Consider the following 18,939-nt stretch of genomic DNA (forward strand, 5'->3'; position numbering starts at 1 on the left):
GAATCCAAACTGTCCTACCCATCTCCCCCACCTCTGGCAACTCACCTGCTTTAAAGGGGATTCTTGTGTGTTTACATTCACTATGAATCAGCATCTTAGTGTGGTGACACGCAATTAGTTGGTTCTGTTTCCTCATGAACAGCAATGGTTTTCAGTTGTCTCCCTGCAGAGCAAAGGATCAAGTTTCCTTGAGTGGCTTTGGAGCAGTTTCTGGGAAGCAGAGGTGTGCCTGTGGCTGGGGAGACTTCAGGCTCAAGGGAAAGCAACATCTGGGCTTAGCAAGCACAAAATGGTACATTGGAGAAGCCCCATGTACGTTGGGTACAACATGACACCTCAGCATCAGTTATGTGGGACAAACTAATTGCAAGTCACTGGGACAAACCCATCCTTCAGCCATGTACCTGCACTGTCTTTGGAGGAATTGCACGGTGGTATAATAAGAAACTGAATTGTCACCTTGTGGTGTCAAATGATGAGCTGAATAAATGACTGTGTGAAGGTGGCTTTTTGCTTGGGGTTCTGGGGCCCATCATGCTGCCTGGAGGCAGCTGGTGCAGCTAATAGAGGTGTGAAAGAGGGTTATTTTTGTGGGCTCACTGTGTTTATGTGCATTGAAATATAGATATAAGTATTCTAATGGAGCAAAATCACACCATTTAAAGTGATTACTCTGATCTAAAGTTCTTCTGTGTTTATCCTCTAGAAACTGGCTCTCTTGCTTCCCTTTCAAAATATGGCTTAGAAATGGAAGGAGATGATGCACTTTGCTGTTCTTACTCCAATCCAGGCTTATTAAACAGCTCCTGACAAGCTTCAGCTGCTCTGACTTGCTGTTGTGGGAGAGTTTTGGGCAAATTGCTTTAGGGACTGCTCCCAGGTAATTAAAAGATGCTTTGCCTCTCACTCCTCCAGGCTGTTTTGAATTTATACTGAGGATTACAGGGGGAGAGGGGGGAGTTAATGGGATTTTTCTTACAGGAGCTTATCTGGGGAATGAGCAATGTTAAGTAGTAGGTAGAGTCTATAAACCTCTGCTGTTGGGGTTGGAGTGCCTATGTGTGGTCAGGTCACAGGGAAACTTGCAGCCTGGAGCTCCTTGGCTGACAGAAGCTGCAGACACGTGGTTGATTAGCAGGGCACTAGCCATGGGCCCAGCTGTTTAAAAACTAACTGTACCAGTGTTTGGCACATGGGCTTTTAGCTAATGAACATCACAGGGAGTGGGCACAGCTCTTGACTGTGCTGCCAGAAAAGAGAGAGTTGCTGCATCTGATGGAAAGTGCAATTAAGGCACGTATGTCAGCTATCTTGCTAATTGAATCTGTAGGCTACAAATAGAGATGTGTTGTATGCAAGTCTAATGGGTGTGCCTGAGCTGGACATGACTCTAAGTTCAACATGCCAAAAAAGAGATCTTCAGTTTGAGCTGTCCTTACTTGCAACACTAAATACATCTGTAGCAATCTCTGATTTACGGTTTGTCTGGTTTTGGTGTTTTTTCTGGTTTGATTTAGGAAGGTGATACTCTTTTCCTTAAAATTGTTTGTGTGCTAATTGCTTGGTGAGGATGCAGTTAGGAAAGTGTAGCCCTGCCTGTGAGGGAGGGGTCCTGGTGAGAGGAGGGTTACAGCACCTGTGGGCTCCACTGATAAATACTGCTGCCACAGCAGATGTTTTAGCTGTTCCATTTGTTCACGAGAAACAACTCTTCCACTGGTGAAGTGCACAGTAGTCCTTATAAATCGGCAGCAGACTAACTTTGTGTGTCATCTTTTAATTACTGGAAAATGGGATGAGAAGATGGCATCATAAGGTTTATAGGCTAGCTGTCGCTGGGATTCAAACACCTTATTTGGTCAAAACTTGATCTGAAATTCATAAGAATTTGTCTGAATAAGCTACACAGGATACAGTTTATCATCAGCATGTGCTGTGGGTAAATTGTACTTACTCAGCTCTCTTAGCGTCATATAGCCTGATAAAACTAACAGAGCCAGACATATTACAGACTAAACCAAATAGTAAGATAAATTCTAACTTTCAGAATTAAGGCAGTAAAGAGTGTTATTTTTCATTAACTGTCCAAATGTTGTAGCCGAATTAGGTATATGTGCTCTCTGAAGGGAGCAAGGGCTATAAATACTGCAGGGCACAGTCTCGGTTTACTCTCTCCAATGTCTCATGATGATAGTAGCATTACGGGGATTTAAGAGCAAAGACACTTCCTTATAGCTGAGTAAGAATAAAATTTGTATGTGTTGGTGTAACGTTTGCAGTTATGAGGTGGTGATGCCTATTTCCATTGGATGTAGGCAGAGCTGTGCATGATGCAAGGCTGGGTGCCTGCCAGCAGGAACAGGCTGTAAATAACAGTTAAATACAATGACACGATTCCTATCCAAGATGTGTAGACCTCTTATGGCTTTAGTCATAATTAAGAATGTATTAAACCTGGTGCTATTGATTAACCTAACTGTCAGAAAGATCTGGCTGAGGCCTGGGAGGGGACACATATGTAACTGAGGTGAGGCTTTAAATGAGAGAACACAGCCTGAGAAATGAACTTTAGATCTCTGCCTTGTTTGTTGTGTATAAAAGGAGCACCAGCCTCTGACAAGATGCTCGAAAGGCATGCGGGGCTCTACCTAGCTCTAATTTGAACAAAACGTAATTGTAATAAAATTGGAAAAGGTTCAGTTACTTAACAAAGCATAAGAGAAACATTGGTTTTCTGTGAGCGCCAAGAAAGAAGACTTCTTATCCATGCTGAAATGACAAAAGGCCTTGCTATCCTCAGTGTGTTGCTGAAGGTAGGATTTTGATAAAAACAAGATGTTAGTGTGGATACCTCAATAACTTGCAGCTAAAGCTGTGCTGCAAGAGGATGCCAAGGAGGTGTTTGCTGTGGTGCAGCTGGATGTTGGTTCTGCAAGTCTGACCCTGCTGGGCTCCCATCTGTGACAGTGATGGTTTCAATGTCGTTATATTTTTTCAAGGCTTCTAGGCATATTATAGTGAGTGGATATTTTGCTGCTAGGTTTGTTTTCCAATGTTATATTTTCATATGCATGTTAAACCACTTACTGTGCTGTTTCTAAAGAAAAGGGAAGCAGCTTGGGTGATCCAAGGGTGTGTCCTCTATGTGATGCTGGGTGTGCAGCTGTACTTATCATCAACAAGCATAATGTTAAAATTGCACAAATCTACTTTGTATGCGTGGGGGAAAGTGGACTTACGTACATGTTATTGCTCTCTGTGATCCATGTCTCATTTTTTTAAATGAACAAATAGTAACAAAGTTAATAAAAGTTGATAGATCGGAAACAATAGACAGAGGGGTTTAGCAAGACATGCAACTGTATGGGACAGGTTTTTATCAGCCTCTGTTTTTATCATAGAATCATAGAATAGTTAGGATTGGGGAGGACCTTAAGATCATCCAGTTCCAATCCCCCTGCAAAGATCAGCAAAGGTAGGTCCTCAGTGACATTTTATATGCAGTTATCACTTTTTTCATTACTTATGTAAACAACGAGTCCACCAGTCCTCTCAGTTTATGAGATACTACAGACTGTGGCTTCAGCCTTTAGCATAAAGACTTCCTTGGATAGGGACAACAGATGCCAGTAAAATAAAAATTTCTTCAGGCTTTTCCTTTTTCAAATGATCCTCTCAGTCTCTGTAAACCGTGATGGATTCTGTTGCCATGGCTTTGCTGAAGAGGGGTTGTGAAGTGTCTGCTGGTTGTTGCAGGGGCAGGTTTTCTGATCTGTGTATCATCATTAGTTCTCTGTTTTGAGCCAAAATGCAAAGATGCCTCATTATATGTTTCAGGAGATAAATAGCTTTGTTGAATGACCCTAATGAGATGATGGCAATTGCTCATTTCAAGGAAATGTTCTGCTGTTATGTCGCAGGCTTATTTTTGTGCTGAGGAATAAAAGCAGAATGGTCTTGTCAAAGGTTAGAGGACACAATTTGGCAAACTACATAATTCTCATTTTCCCTAGTGTTTGGTAAATCTTGTTAGGCAGTATTTTAGATTCCTCAGTAGTCTGTAGAAAGGGTTTTATTTTTTTTTTAATTATTATTAGTTTTGGCTACTAAGATGTTCACAGCATTAAGCTATTTTATTAGCGTGGGTTGCGTTCTGTTGGTTTTGTGTTGTTTTTGTTTTGCTTGTTTGTTGGGTTTTATTTGGGTCTTTTGGTTTTTTTTGTTGGTTTTTTTTTTTAATGCCTGCAGGCTTCAGAATAAACAATTCTTCTGGTCTAATTGAATTAGAACAATAAAGTACCAGGGGCTGAAGGCTGGGTGTGATTCAGCAGGCTGGGCAGGTAAGGGCTTCCTCACCTGTGGCAGGACCAGGACTCCTTAACTTCTGTAACTACTTTATTGACCTTGAGCTGGATTAGTTGATCATGGTCTTCTTGTCCTTACTTCTCTATGCCCTTACTGGGGAAACCAACCTGTTGTCAGTATGACCTTTTCCCAAGTGCCTCTCTTATACCTAAACAATTTAAACCTATTGGGCTGGCAGAACTCAAAAAAATTAAAATAAATAAATAAATCTTCGGCTGTGCACATCCGTACTCCACCCCTGGATATGGATATTGAACTCTGGGATCACATCTGCGTATTCCCATGACAGCTTTTTCGTTGACAGTGGTCTCCTTTTTTTGTTTGTAGCTGATTGTAATTAAAGGTCTGGGTATAGTTACTTTCAGAGGTAGTGATGAAATACAGCTTTCAATTCAGTGAACTTTCACAGTGTCAGAATTCGGCATTTCATTTGTTGCTTTTATTCTGATAAGGCTCTCTTGAAAGATGTGACATTTTGTATGGTTACCAAAGTGGAAAATTTCCTCTGCAAATGAGTCTTACGGAACCGATTAGAAATGAGCACTTTCAGTGATATCCCACTGGTGCTGCTCATCTGAGACCCGAGAGCTCTATTCATGTCAGCCTTGCAGAGGCAATGACTTGTCAATTTTGTGAATTCCTTAATAGGGTCTTCAACTTAATTGACAATCTCACACATACACACAAAAACTGTTGCTCACCAAATGAAATGTCCTGTCTGTAAAGTTAAAAAGTCACTTTCTTTTCAGACTTGATAGAAATGAAGAATAAGACAGTCTGTATGTAGAAAAGTGAAACTTTCAAAATGGTGAGTTTTACATTACATAGGTATGCTCTCATATTTTCTACAACCACACAGAGATTGTCACCAGCTTCAAAGGGATTTTGTGTCCAATCATCATAATCAAACCTCTGGAAACTAAATTTATACTGAAAACTTCCAGATCAATAAAGAGGAAGATAATAGCTGCCTTTTACTTAAGGCTTAAAAGCTTGGCATTTAATATTCCTGACTGACTGAATGTTTTGGGGTGTGATATGTATTTTCTTCTTTCATTTTCTTTTCTTTCTATAATAAATGTGGGGATAAGCCCCAGCCATCAGAGTTGCATACTGAAAAAGTCAGATTATCATATCAATAACTCACCTATACCTACCTCTAATCTAATGGGGAGTTACCCTTCTTCATCCAGCTAAGACTTTTTGACTTAAGCCTTATTTTTACTTTTAAACTTGGATAGGTCACTTTAGCATTTTACACCCTTTGCCTTTCAGTTCATACTTGGTCAGTATTTCTTAAGGGTTGTCAAATGAAGTTCTGCCAAATGAAAGTCTAGTGGGTCTTTATCTGATCCTACCCAGTCTTTCCTCAGTCTCGGTTAAGAAAACTCATGATCACTGCATTTGACTCCAGTGTAAAAGGGATTTTTCCTTCCCTTCACAGAACAAATTACCCAAGAATGTGTTGCTTCATGTTCAGTTTAGTTGTTCTATTTGACATTGCCTAGATCTCAACTAATTTGTAGAAAATCAAAACTAAGCAATGATGGGGAGGAGTGAGGAAATATTTTTATGCTATGTCTTGATTAAAAACTTTTCTTCCAAGCAATCTAAAAAATATTTGCCTTCCTGTTAGAAATTGTTGCAGACCATCGAATGAGCTGGTTGCTAGCTGACTAGACTGAAAAACAAACACATATAAGTCAGGATCTCTGGGCTGCTGCGTGACTCATGATATTGTTGCAGCCGAAAACATTTTTTGATGGACAACTCACTGTCAAATATGAATTTTGTTAAAAGAATGCTCTGAATAAATTTATTTTCAAGGCATAAATTGCAATGTAGTCTCTGAAATGAGAATATGTGGAAATAATTTCTAGATGCTCTAAAATAGCAGGATGTACTGGTCGGTTTACCTATCTTCACTTCTGTAACTAAAATGTTCATTTGACTGATGAATCTTAATTTATCCAAATAGTATTCTGGAATGTATGGTCATAAAATAATAGTTTCCATGGTGTTACATAGTCATTGCTGTCCTTGAAACTCCGAAGCAAACCAGGTAGAAGAACACATAATACAGGAGGAAAAATACTGCTATTGAAATCACTGAGGAGAAGTAATATTGTCTCCACACATCCCTACATGGGCTGCTGTGGCAAGCTGACTTTTCACGCTGTGAATGGTAAGCATGGTTGCCCTGAGTCCCTGTCCCTTTGGTGGTTCATGGGCCCTATGGCATGACCAAATAACTTGCCAGCCTAAGCCATGAGCCCTCCCTGCCTGTAAGTGTATTGTGGGTGCTTGCACTCCTTTATTTGGGTGCTGTAACAAGTATTGTTCAGGCTTATTTGCTTTAGTGGCATCTGTGAAATCTCCGTTAATGGTCACCGTTTGCATCCTTCAACATAAGGTAAACATTTATATTCAGAAATCTGTTGTTTTCAGGTCAGCAGTGGTATATTTAGTTCATCTATAGCATGCCAAACCACTGATTTTGTTTGGCACTTCTCTGCAAGCTTTTTGTGACAGCTGATTTCCCTTGTCTTTCCCCTTCTTTACTGGTGAATTATATTGATTTCAAGTCATCTACACATCATGTTTCTTACTGTTTCTCCCAAGCCGTGCTTGGAAGAGGGGAGGTGGGTGGGGAACACAAGCCAGGAACCAGGAGCATGCCCTGGAGCTGGCCCTGCAGTGCTCTGTTCATTAATCTGCAGGTTGGGGGCGGGGGGGAGGATTTCTTTTTCTTAAATCTAGTTGTTTTGCCAGGCACATTTCAGAAGTGTGGACACCTCCTTATGTTTATGTTCACTAAATGTCTTTCAGTGGTGATGTTACACAGATCTGCTATGAAAGAGCACATTTTCTTCACGTCCCTCTAAGTGCCAACTGGCGGGCAGCCCCACATCTCGGATTCTTCTTACACATCCCTGTCTGTTGGGTAACAAAAGGGGCCTCATACTGGGGCACAAGGTGACTCCGAGTCCATTGCAACAGAAACCTTCAGGAGGGTCCCTGCAGGGGCCAAAATGTGGGTTATTGGCCAGGGGAAGATTTTCTTTGTTATGAGGGCTATCAAATGCGAAGCTATTTCCTTTGTACTTCAACAGAGGGCAGCACTGTTTGGAGTTGTAATGTCCTAACCATTAATGAATTTCCCCCTTGCAATGGACAATGGACCCTGAAGTCATTAACCAGTATCACTGGTTATGTATGAACATCAATCAATAGCTTCTGCTGGATGTGGGCAGATTGTGCCCTCCCTGCACAGCAGTTGTCCATCCTCTTGACCTGCTGGTTTATCTGTGTAAAGCCCTGAACTCCTCTGCAGCTCTGTCATGAACACAGAGGAGCAGAAGGGTTCAGGACCAGCAGGCAGGTGTGTTTAAAATATTCAGTATATTTAAGACTTCTGCTTGCTGTTTTCCTTGTGTGATTTCATTGTTTTGCCTTTTCTCCCCCTCCTCTAACGCTGAATTACAATAAATTATAGCATCATCAGCACTCACAAATTACTTGATATTAGCATTTCTGTGGATGGCAACACGGCAGCTGTGGATTCAGCAGATCCTTTTGCAGAATGTGGGGAGAAAAATGAAGCCAAAAAGAAAAGCAGTGCCTAGTGCTGTCACCATGAAGCCTTTGCCTCTTCTCCTCCCCTTTGGAATAATGAATACATCAGCTCTAGATGAAGATGTAGAGCATAGATCTGGTTTTGTGTAGTTTGTCTTTTATACACAAGGTTTGCTTATATAGCAAGTTGAGATGTTAGTCCCTTGATTTGAGGTTGTTTTGTTCTTTCTGTTTCTGCTTGATGTCTCCTGTGTGATGCCTCAGCCGGACCTCTCTGAGCCTTTAAGCTGGGATGAACAGAGAAATCCATCTCAGCAACTCAGAAGTTCACGTTAAACTCATCTATTAATTTTCACATCCTTAAATCGTTGACATTTTCACTTTGGCTGGATACTGCCAAAATCCTGCTTTAATATAGAGAGTATTGTTCTGCTTCTGTCCCCTTGGAAATGGGTTTTGGATGTGTCAATGATTTCTTGGTGTAATATGAATGTCACTGTCCTCAGCTTTGCCTATGCTTAGGCAGGAGCAGAGCAGGGGAAAGGGCAACATCTGGGGCAGGCTTACTCAAATCCTTCCTGAGGGCTAGTTGGGCATTAATGACTAGAAACTCTCAGAGCAATATAACACTAATTTTCTGGTCCTAATCCTGTGATTTCTATTCCCAGGTGTCTGGGGACAAAAAGGAGGGCGTAAGGAAAGGGAAGACTCTCTCAAGGCATCAGGAATTTTTATAAGAGCAAGTAGTGACAGGACAAGGGGGAATGGCTTTAAACTGGCAGAGGGGAGATTTAGATTAGATATTAGGAAGAAGTTCTTCCCTGTGAGGGTGGTGAGGCCCTGGCACAGGTTGCCCAGAGAAGCTGTGGCTTCCCCATCCCTGCCACTGTTCAAGGTCAGGTTGGAGAGGGTTTTGAGAAACCTCGTCTAGTGGAAGGTGCCCTGCCTACGGCAGGGGGTTAGGAGTAGATAATCTTTAAGGTCCTTTCCAACCCAATCCATTCTGTGATTCTATGAATTTATCTGAAATTATTTAATGTTTCAAATTACCCAAGAATCTCAAGAAACAGGGATGAAAAAAAAGTAGTGTTGACTGGCTTATTCTTGAAAAGGAGAGAGCAGAACTTGCCTTTCAAGTAGGGTTTTCTGTTCTGTTAATATTAACTTGAAATATTCTCTTGAGAGTATCTTTCCAAAACAACAAGCTTTCCTATGTCCAAGTGTCATTGTAGGAAATTACTTCAAGGCATGGACTCTTGCATTATTTCCATCATTCATCCTTAGAGATAAATGTTAATAGGCAGGAATAATACAGGTTAAGTAGGATTGGGTTTTTTTTAAATAGTAATTTCTGATGATAGCAAAAGTTTCCTCAAGGCATCCTCTGCATGGGGAAGCTCTGTCTCAAGCCAGAAACAAAATTACCTAACGTGACCAAGATCATTAGATGAAAATGAGACCAGCACACTCCTGTACTTCCTTTCTTATGGCTGCAATTGCAGGGTGGGGTGCGTGAGGCCAGGATCTGAAGTGACTTGGTGGGATGTGGGTCCTGCTGTGAGAGGGGTGCTTGAGCTGCAGAGGGCTGGCCAGGGTCCTGTGGGGCCTTTGGTAATCGTTGATAAGATGCAATGACTGAGCTGGTTTGAAAGACCGCTGGTGTGTTATGCTGAACCCAGCAGGGATTTAAAGTGTTCTATGAAACTAAAATTAGCCAAATGCATACAGGCTCATCTGAGCATGCTGAGTGTATTTTTATGCCCACCCCATCCAGCTCTCATGTGCTTGTGTTGGAAGACCATGCAGCACTCCAGGGAAGAAAAGGGGGCTGTTTCCAGCCAAGGGGCAAGGAAGCTCCATGGCTCTTTGCTAGCCATGAAGATGAAACACCATTTTTCAGGTTCTTCACGCTTCTGTGTAGTACTCCTGTCCCATTGTGTCTGATGAAAAATGACTTATGTTGCAAAAACAGGTCAGGATTGATGATCCTTTTCCTTAGCACTACATTTGCAGTAAGTGGGAAATTTGACAGCAGTGGCTTCCAGAAAATCCCATGGCAACTTGGTATGCAAACTGGTGTTTGCTGTTGGAGCTGAAAGTTTTTGGTAATTAATGGAGTTTTTCCAGGGTACTAGTTATGCACACTGCTCTATGCCAGATTACTGGGCTCCAGGCTTGTTTTAGCAATGGTGAAAAATGGATACATCTCCCAGCTGCAAAATGGTTTAGTCTGTGTCACTGGCAAACATGATTCCTGCCCAAGCTGAGCTTCAGCGCATCTTCCTGCTGTCTCTGCAAACGACCAACAGCAGCCGTCTGAACGCTTGCCCTGTGTGGATTCATGCTCCTTTTTTACTACTGGGGTCCTGCTGGGCCTGCTTCTTCCCCCCCCTTACCTTGTTACTGCTGTGCCTGCCCCTGCTTATGGTGGTAATTCCCAGAGCACCTCTTGCAGCATGCACTTTGTACATGTGCTCCTGTACTTTCTTCCGCTTGGAAGAGCTAGGCTGTGCATATTCCCAATCATTCCCCCTTCCCCTCTCATTTACAATTTCCAGAAAGCCTGTAACCCCCCTCAAGCTGTTAAACAGGCAGAATCTTGTGATACCAAAGTTAATTTTGCAGTTGCTTTGTACTTCTAACTAAAAACCAGTGAGGTTCACCCCAAGATTTTTTTTATTTTTAATTATAGCTTCTTCATGAGCTTGTTTTGGTGTATTTGTACAGCACCTAGCACAGTGGAGCAGACCTTGCAGATCTGAGCCTTTAGGTACTGACACAATATAATTAGCAGTTTTCTACTATTGCAGCTTCTTTTATATAGCACCTAGCATCTTGCTGTTGCATTTGCTTTGTAAAATTGGATTTCATTGAAATGATAGAGGGTGATTTTTTTTAAAGTATTTGAAATACTTCTGGTACTGCAAAAATAGATTGTAAGAAGTACCATAATTAAAATGATTGGAAGCCTTTTTTCCTCCATAATCTTGGCAATGAAGATGTGTCCCTGTCAGATAAAAACAATTCAACTTTTTAAATAACTTCAGTCATCTTTATGTTCTGTAGGTCACATTTTTGCAAGGGCTCCCATTTTACAAACATAACCCTTCTGTTCATTGAGATACAATGCAGGAATAACCTAGCTGGCAACTCTTCAGACTGAAATCTGGAATTGCTGTAATGATTGCTCATTTGCAAGGTAGGACCAAAGAGATTAATTAAATGGACCAGATGACTTGAGCTCTGAAGAATTGTATTCTCGTTTTAATTAAACTGTGAAAATGAGTCAATAGCTATCGCCTCCTCTCTCCTCCTTCTTGTATCTTCTAAAAATTAAGTCGACTTTGGATCACCCCTTGGCATCTGCACCAGCTGAAAACTGCACTTTTAAATAGCCTCTGCTGTTTAATCTCTGCTCCCCAGACTGCTCTTCCCCTCAGCAATGCCTCTTGGGTCTGAGCTGGCCCCACCTGTGACAGCTTTCCTCTCCATGGAAGGGGCATCAAGGGCTCCTTCCAATAGAAACACTAAGACTGAAATGAAGCTGGAAATGTTTTGCTGCTTTTGCCTCTTGTTGTGTATCCAGGTAGTCACTAGGACCCTGACACCCTATTAACAGGTGATGTGTGATACCACACAGTGTTGATGGATGGTGTCTTAGTTCACACAGCCCCATTTGCTGAGCTTGGACAAGATTTCACTATGCTTCCTTGCACTGGGCAATATTTTTACTTTGAGCAGCATCCTTGATTTCAGAGAAAAATGGCTATTTAAACAATAATGTGTTGCTCAACATAAACGTAAAGCTTTGTGCAAAGTGTCCCGGTGAGCTACAGGGAGGGATTTATTTCCTCCATGCCTTTTCTGTGGGTTTTGCTTCCCCTGCAAATGTTGTCACTGTGCTGTCTGCTGAGCAACCAAGGGATGTGCACACGTGTACTTGGACAGTGCACTGCAGGCTTGTGTGGGGAGAGAACAGCTCCTGTTAGTCAACTTGATGTTGGATACTTCATAGGTGTTAATTAAGTCACTTGCTTTAAGAAGAAGCTTTGAAAACTGAAGTGACTTCTCCGGGCCTCCTTGCAGTTAGAGAGTGTGTTTGGACCACCTTAGAGATGGGTGCTCAAGTGCTGTAATGATTTTTGACTAAGAAATGAGTTTAATGTGTTTGTAAATTATTTCACATCAGTAGGAAAAAAGTCCATGTGCTCTTACACCTTGTGTAACTTTGATTTGCTGCAAAATAGGTGATTTAAGCCTCTGTCCCAAGGAAGTTATGACTGTGCCTGATTAGTGATGGGTCATGCGGGCTGGGGTTGGAAGGCTGCAGTGTGTGGGAGAAGGGCTGGAGTGCCTGATTTAGAGTACCCAAAGAATTCCTTTCTCGACTGCTTGCAGAATCTCTGCCTCTACTCAGTGTGACCCTTTACCATGACCAGCAACTATAATAAATGCTGGTAAACAATGACCTGGCAGAGAATAGATGAAAAATGTCAGAGGATGCAGTAATGTATAGTGTTGGTCCAAACAAAGCATGCTTTGGTAGGCTTGCATCCCTGCTTCTAGGGGCTTGGCAGTTTGTAATATAAATCAGGCTTTAAATACTCCATTACTGCTTTCTATCACTGCCAGCTCTGTGGGACTGCAGTTGCAGCAGATGCTGACAAACCCAGGCTTTCCCTCCCCATCTGCCCTGGGTTCAGGAGACCCAGGGTTTTTCCCCTTCAGATGATGCTGACTACCAGGTGATGCCCCTACAAGCATGGCAGCTTTTTATCCTCCAGCATCTGAGCTGAGCACAAAACCCTCAACTGATGTGTCTGTATCTGAAGTAAATGTGAACATGGAGAAATCAGGTTAGGACAACAAGAGTGAATGTAATGAGCCTTTCTAATGAATGTCTTTAGAGTGTTAACCAGGCTCCTAAGTGGGGGCTGTATTAGATGGCTTGTGCTGATTGTGTTTGTGAGCTGTTTGACACTAGTATGCTGCAGAAGGGCTGGGTGTTTCTGAATTGGGTGAGCACACCCAGCTCTTCCTGAGTGCTTCCAGCAGCTGCTTGCCTTGCCCCTCACTGCGTGGTATCCCCTCGGATACCTCCTGCCTCTTTTAGGTGTGTAGCAACAGTGTATCAAGTTTCTCAGGCTAATTAACAACTTAATAAAATTACTTATTTCAGGACACAGTGCTGTCTGTGCATGTAGCCGAACACCAACCTCCTGAACCATGCTAGGAGTAAAATCATGTGGTGAAGTCCTCATGAAGCAAGGCTGATTTGGTGAATGTGCCAATATTATGCAGTCAACCATTTTTTATGTCAAAGTGTAGTACCTCAGTATGTCTTAATCTTCATATGCCTTTCATTTTGGATTTATTGTCTTTATTTCACCATTCTGTGACCAAAAAGTCAAATAAAGATGCAAATTTGAGACTTCCACTTTAAAATGTGGCCTTTGAAATAACCTGTAGCCTTAACTCTTAACTTCTAAGAAAGGCAGATTTTGAGCTGTCATGATTTGTTTTTTTCTGTCTTTTGAACTCTCCCTAAATATGTCAAATTTGACACATCTGTTTCTTCTGACTGAAAATGTTACATATCAGAAAGATTTAATTCAAACACAAGTGGTTCATAACAAAGTTTTTGAACTAAATTTTCATCATTCCTAGGCTAAAACCCTCTGGACCTGGTGGTAGAAAAAATGCAAATTAATTTGCTTAATAAACCAAAATATGTCAGTTTTGTGGGCTTTAAGATGGCTTTTCAGCAGGTGAACTGGAGCTCCTGGGAGACCTTGAATGGATGAGTGACTGCTTTAGACATAAAACTGGAATATAATGTTTCTCATCAGATAGTTGTAAGTTGTACAGTTTTGTTCTGATTTATGCTGAGGTAAATTGCCTGTAGTCAGCTGCAGCAATGGTGGTTTGGAAGCTGTCACGCTATGGCTGTGACATTGGCAGCTCTGTCTGTTAGCAAGGCTTTGGTTTGCCAGCATGAGAAGCAGAACTGTGGCAGAAGTTCTTTAGACAGATGATTGGCATTGTCTAAGGCAGACTCCAAAAGTGTTATAAAAGTGGAATAAAGAAAGTATTTGAAATGAGGAAACTAGTGGGGGAAGCCTGATGGATGGATAATTTTGTCGTTAGATACTGGTTTATATCAAAGTGGGAGCTCTCACAGCTGGAGTTGGTCCAAGGTCAGCCAGGTGCTTGGTGGCAGATGGCTCTCCTGTCTCCTCCTCCATATTCCAGACTCAAAAACCCCATGCAGAGTGCTCATTTGAGCTGGTTTCTGATCCCTTACAAACACCTGTTACAAACCCGTATCAGGTAGCACTGATATGTTCACTGACATATGTGGAGGAAAACTTACTTCATGCCTCTTGCTGCATGTGAGTGGTGGTCTGTGAGGTTTGTCTTCTCTGAAGCTAATGTTCAGTATATTCTCACAGAAGAGAAGTTAATATTTGTGACTTCTTATTCATCAGAAATGGTTGATGGCACTAAAAAAGGTGGCTGTCCTGTTCAGTGCTCACTGTCTGCTTGTTATGATCTTGTCTCAGAGTCCTTCACTAGCTGCATGCATGAAGTGGAGTTTTGATCCTAATCCCTGAAGGTTCTTAACTTCTTTTAATACAAAGCTGCCTGGGAAAACGGGCAAGAGAGAGCTGGGGGGGCTGAGACCAAATTGCTCCAATTACAACTCACCATAAATGTTTCTTCTGATGTGCCTTGGCTGCCTGGAGAGTCTGTTAGCACCTCGTCGGGCAAATATACTTCATCCTGTTCTTACTGTCTAGTAGCTATTGTTAAAAAGTTGGCTAAGATGGTGCCAAGTCATTTTTGAAGGGCTGAGAGAGTTTTGACTGGAAGTAAATATCGCTGCAAGGGGTTTCGTTGGAGACTTCTTACTTTGAAGGTGACTCAGAAGAGTCAAACCAGACTTGTATTAGGGTTTAAATATATTGGTTCATGTTTAACTTCCCGTAATTTCTAAAGATCCTGAAATGTGATGTTCAGCAGAGGTGCAAGAGGCAGCCTGTAGTAACAGTACACTACTTGATCTGGTATTTATTGTTGATTTGCTAAATTTGAAGAACACAGATCGAAGATAACCTTGCCATTTAAACAGGACAGCAGGAACATTACCATACTATGCTCCTGCAGCCAGACATGAGTAATGTTTGTGAATGTTATTAAAAGAGAAATCACTGTAGGAGGGGAATAGCTCTTAAGTGTATCAACTGATCTGATTTTTTTTTTCTTGAGAAAAAAGTCAAATTATAATACAGAAAATAAAACATGGCTTTCTGGTTTTATTCACCTCTAAAGGTAAAAAAGTAGTCAGAACAAAATGCAGTTTATTACAATGTCTCCAATTTTGCTTTTTTGCTCCCAAGATGTAATTTATTTACTGACAGAAATAAGTATCAATCTTTAAGTTGCTCTCAGTGGTGTAATGCCAGCATGCATTGCAGCTCTGATAATGTGCTTGGGTTTTTTTCTTGCTCAGTTAGTTTTGCAGTGCAATACTAAGTTGTATTTACACATATTTCTGAGCAATGTACATAATAACCTTGCAATATAAATCAAATCCTATGAGTGCAATGAAAGCCTACTACTCTGCTGCTTTTGTTATTCTTATTTCAGTCTCCTGTGCTAGAGTGTGTGGGGAAAAGTATCACTTTCAAATACAGTCCCTTGCAAAAAAGCACAGTCCCTGGCTGTGGGGTTTTGTTTTGTTAGAAGAGGGGGTTCAGCAACCTGCTCTTCTGAGGTGGGAGACAAGGAGTGATGAGGTGTGCTCTGCCCTGGTGCTGGCACCTCCATACTTACAAAAACACCTAAAAAAGACTTGAGGCTGGGCTCATTTGGTTAAAAAGTCCATTCAGGAGATATGTTGAGTGGTCAGAGCATGGGGGGCTGAAGGCCGGTGTCCATTTCTGACTTAAATCTCTCTGGGCATCTTTCACAATTCTGCATGTTTTATTAGCACTATGCTCAAAATCATTAATCCTGAATTAGAGCTCTGATTTATTAAATTTGCTTTTGAATCTGCTCCTAAATGTGAAATTATGTGAACAAACATGAAGCTCGTGGTCATAAATGAAGATGAGGATTATTTTCTGTGGTCGTAAATGTAGATGAGGATATTTTCATCAGATCAGTCCTGTCTCTTGCCCCCAGTTTGGTCCCTTTGTGTTCCACAGTTTACAACAGCTTTGTAGCTGTGGAGCATGATGGTGCGCAGTGAGGAGAAGCATCTTGTCCAGTGGCTGGAACTGATCCTCTTACTCCTTTATTTCTATTATTATCCTTGATCGGGTCACTTTAGCAACCTAGTTTACAGTGTGGCCATGTCAGCAAAGGCATAGATGTTTGTTTTTTAAAAAAAACGTGTGTGTGGAGTTGTGGTGAGCAGCATGAGGGGAGGGAGATAAATGGCAAAACCTTTGAGTTGTACTTGTTTGGGAGATGTGCTGTGCATTTCCATGCTGAGAGGCAATTCCTTCTTCCTCTGAAAGAAAGATCCTGCTAATACTTTCACCCTTAATTATATAAATGGGGTACACAGAGCATCCAACCCACCCCGTGGAAGAGATAGTAATAGATGTAAAATACGTCTGCATGTGGTGAAAACAGAAATGCCTTGTATTGGAGGCATCAGGTGAGCAGCGTTTTCACATGTGATTTTTTTTTTGTTTGTTTTTGCATTATGTTTTATTAAAATTGAACACGCATTAAGTTCAACTTGAAAATAAACAACCTACATTGAAAACTGTAGTGCAGCATTTTTGATATCATGAAACCAGCCCGGTTCTTTTGTACTGTGTCTTGTAAATTAATGACTTTTCAGATGAACTTAAAGTAGGATAATATTGTCTCAGTGCTTCATTCTCTAATTTGGATACATAGTCCAAATTTAGACCCATTTTAAAAAGATGTGTATTTCTCAAAGATAATAGTTTTTATTAAAAATGAAAGCTGGCTAACTGCCAGGTGATAGAAGCCCTGCTACACATGCTACTCTGTGTTCTGGAGCTACTTGTGCTAAGGTTAGATCTCTTACTGCCCTAAATCTCTTGTGCTGTTATTTGTGTTTTGATCCTCATGGTGTGATTCCTGTGTACCTGCTGGCATCCATCCCTGTGCCATGCTCCTCATATATACACTGCGGCAGTTCTAAAGTTAGGGAGGTGTCTTCTTGTGGCCCAGCTTGGTCTGTTACTCCATGTAGGGATTTTGCTCAGAGCTCTATCTAAGTATCTGCTGTGGGATGAATCTGTAAAACTGATACTTCCATTGGTACTGCTCTTAATTAAGGCTTGGTTATTTGTGCTACTGTTTGCAGCATACCCTGCACGCTCATGCTGGAGCTGTTCCATGTCCCTGGGACTCTGCCCCTGGCACCTGGCTTTGCTTATCCACCATGTACCAAGCCACACTTACAACTCCTTCCCACCTCACTCGGACAGCTATTTCAAAATAATACTTACAAAGCTCCTATCCACTGGAGGGTGAGGAACTTTTTTTATTCCTTTGCTCTAGTCCCCTGCAAAGGAAACCCATTGTAACCCATGTATGGACTTTTAAGCCCTAACAATTCAGTTTGTCCAACCTTCCCGGCTAATCTGCATGGTGGCATCAAAACACTGAAAGTCTGCTCAAGGACATTTGGAGCTGTATGTTTCAAAACTGGGTAAGGCTAATTCTGAAAAAAGCCATGCTGCAGACGGTGCTGCACATCTGCTGCCCTTGAGGTGTCATTTTCTCTTTAATGGAGATCAATTCAATAAAGCTGTTTTTTCTAGTTAGCATCTTAGCTATTGTCCTATCAGCCCCTCTCTGCCCTCAGACTTGACTGACAATTTTTGAAGAATTTATTTTTATACCTGGGAATGTTGCCAGTTTTGAGCAGTTTCTTATGTGGTCAGATACTTATGCTGTCTGTGTGTTGATACAATCTCTCGCTGGTTAGCCTGAATTCCTAATTTTTCCCAGGATTATATATTTAAAGAAAAATAGCAGAAAAAAAAAAACCCAAAACAACTTGTAACGTATTTTAGAACACAACCCAATCTTTGCTCCATATAGAGGTAGACTAAAATATGGCTGGTGTCATGGTTCTTATTTTAATCTCGGTTTACTGTACTTTCTCCTCATAAAGCCATGATGGGCCTTATCTCTTAAATCTTATTTGTATGGTGCCTTGGGATGTGAGACAGGAAAAGTACTTTACAGAGTTTATTGTATTTTATTATTGTATTGCAAGCTACCTGAGGCTACGGAGTTGTATAACCTTCTATCCAATAAGCAATGAATAATAGACCGGCAGAAGAGCTGCATAAATTGCTTTCCAACTTACCTGTGTGAAGCCCTGTTACTGGGTTATAACAAAGAAGGATGGAGAGAAGAGGTGGGACTGACATTTGACTTTCCCAGGGCTCTGCTGCCTCAGGCCTTGCAAAACAGGGTACAGTTTTGGGGCTCTTATGTCTTATTACATCATTTCAGCTTGGCACTGACTATGGAAATTAAATTAAAGGCTTGTCCCAAAAGAGCCTGTGGGCTGCCAGGAACTGCAAGTGGAGGGGGCAGATGGGGTTTTGGCAAGCTTCTTCCCCGAAAGGAAATAATATTTGGGAGGGTGAACAGTATTTGTCTTCAAGGTGCGCAGAGATGCTGGTCTTTCTGGCCCCCTTGTCTTTGATTTTTTTCCTGTATCACAAATCCACAGAAAGAAATAAAACCATATTTTTTGCACAGTGGGTGCAATGTTGCCATAGCAAGTGTGAAGAAAGGGCTGTGCAAGGTGTGCTTGCAAAGCGGATGCGTCACGCCAGGTGGGCTGAGCTTGTGGTGGGGTGTGGGAACAGGTCTTGCTGCAATTGCAGAGGCTGCTTAGCTGCACTTTGCATGGTTTTGGGAGCTCTGTGACGTTCAAACTCACTGCTAGTTGTTCTTCTAGAGATGAAGGTCACCTTTGTGTAGTAATTG

Source organism: Pezoporus flaviventris, unplaced genomic scaffold (genome assembly GCF_033815535.1).
Source record: "Pezoporus flaviventris isolate CSIRO_AGI_PZ_B2104156 unplaced genomic scaffold, CSIRO_AGI_Pfla_v1 ptg000001l, whole genome shotgun sequence".
In the NCBI taxonomy this organism is placed as follows: Eukaryota; Metazoa; Chordata; class Aves; order Psittaciformes; family Psittacidae; genus Pezoporus; species Pezoporus flaviventris.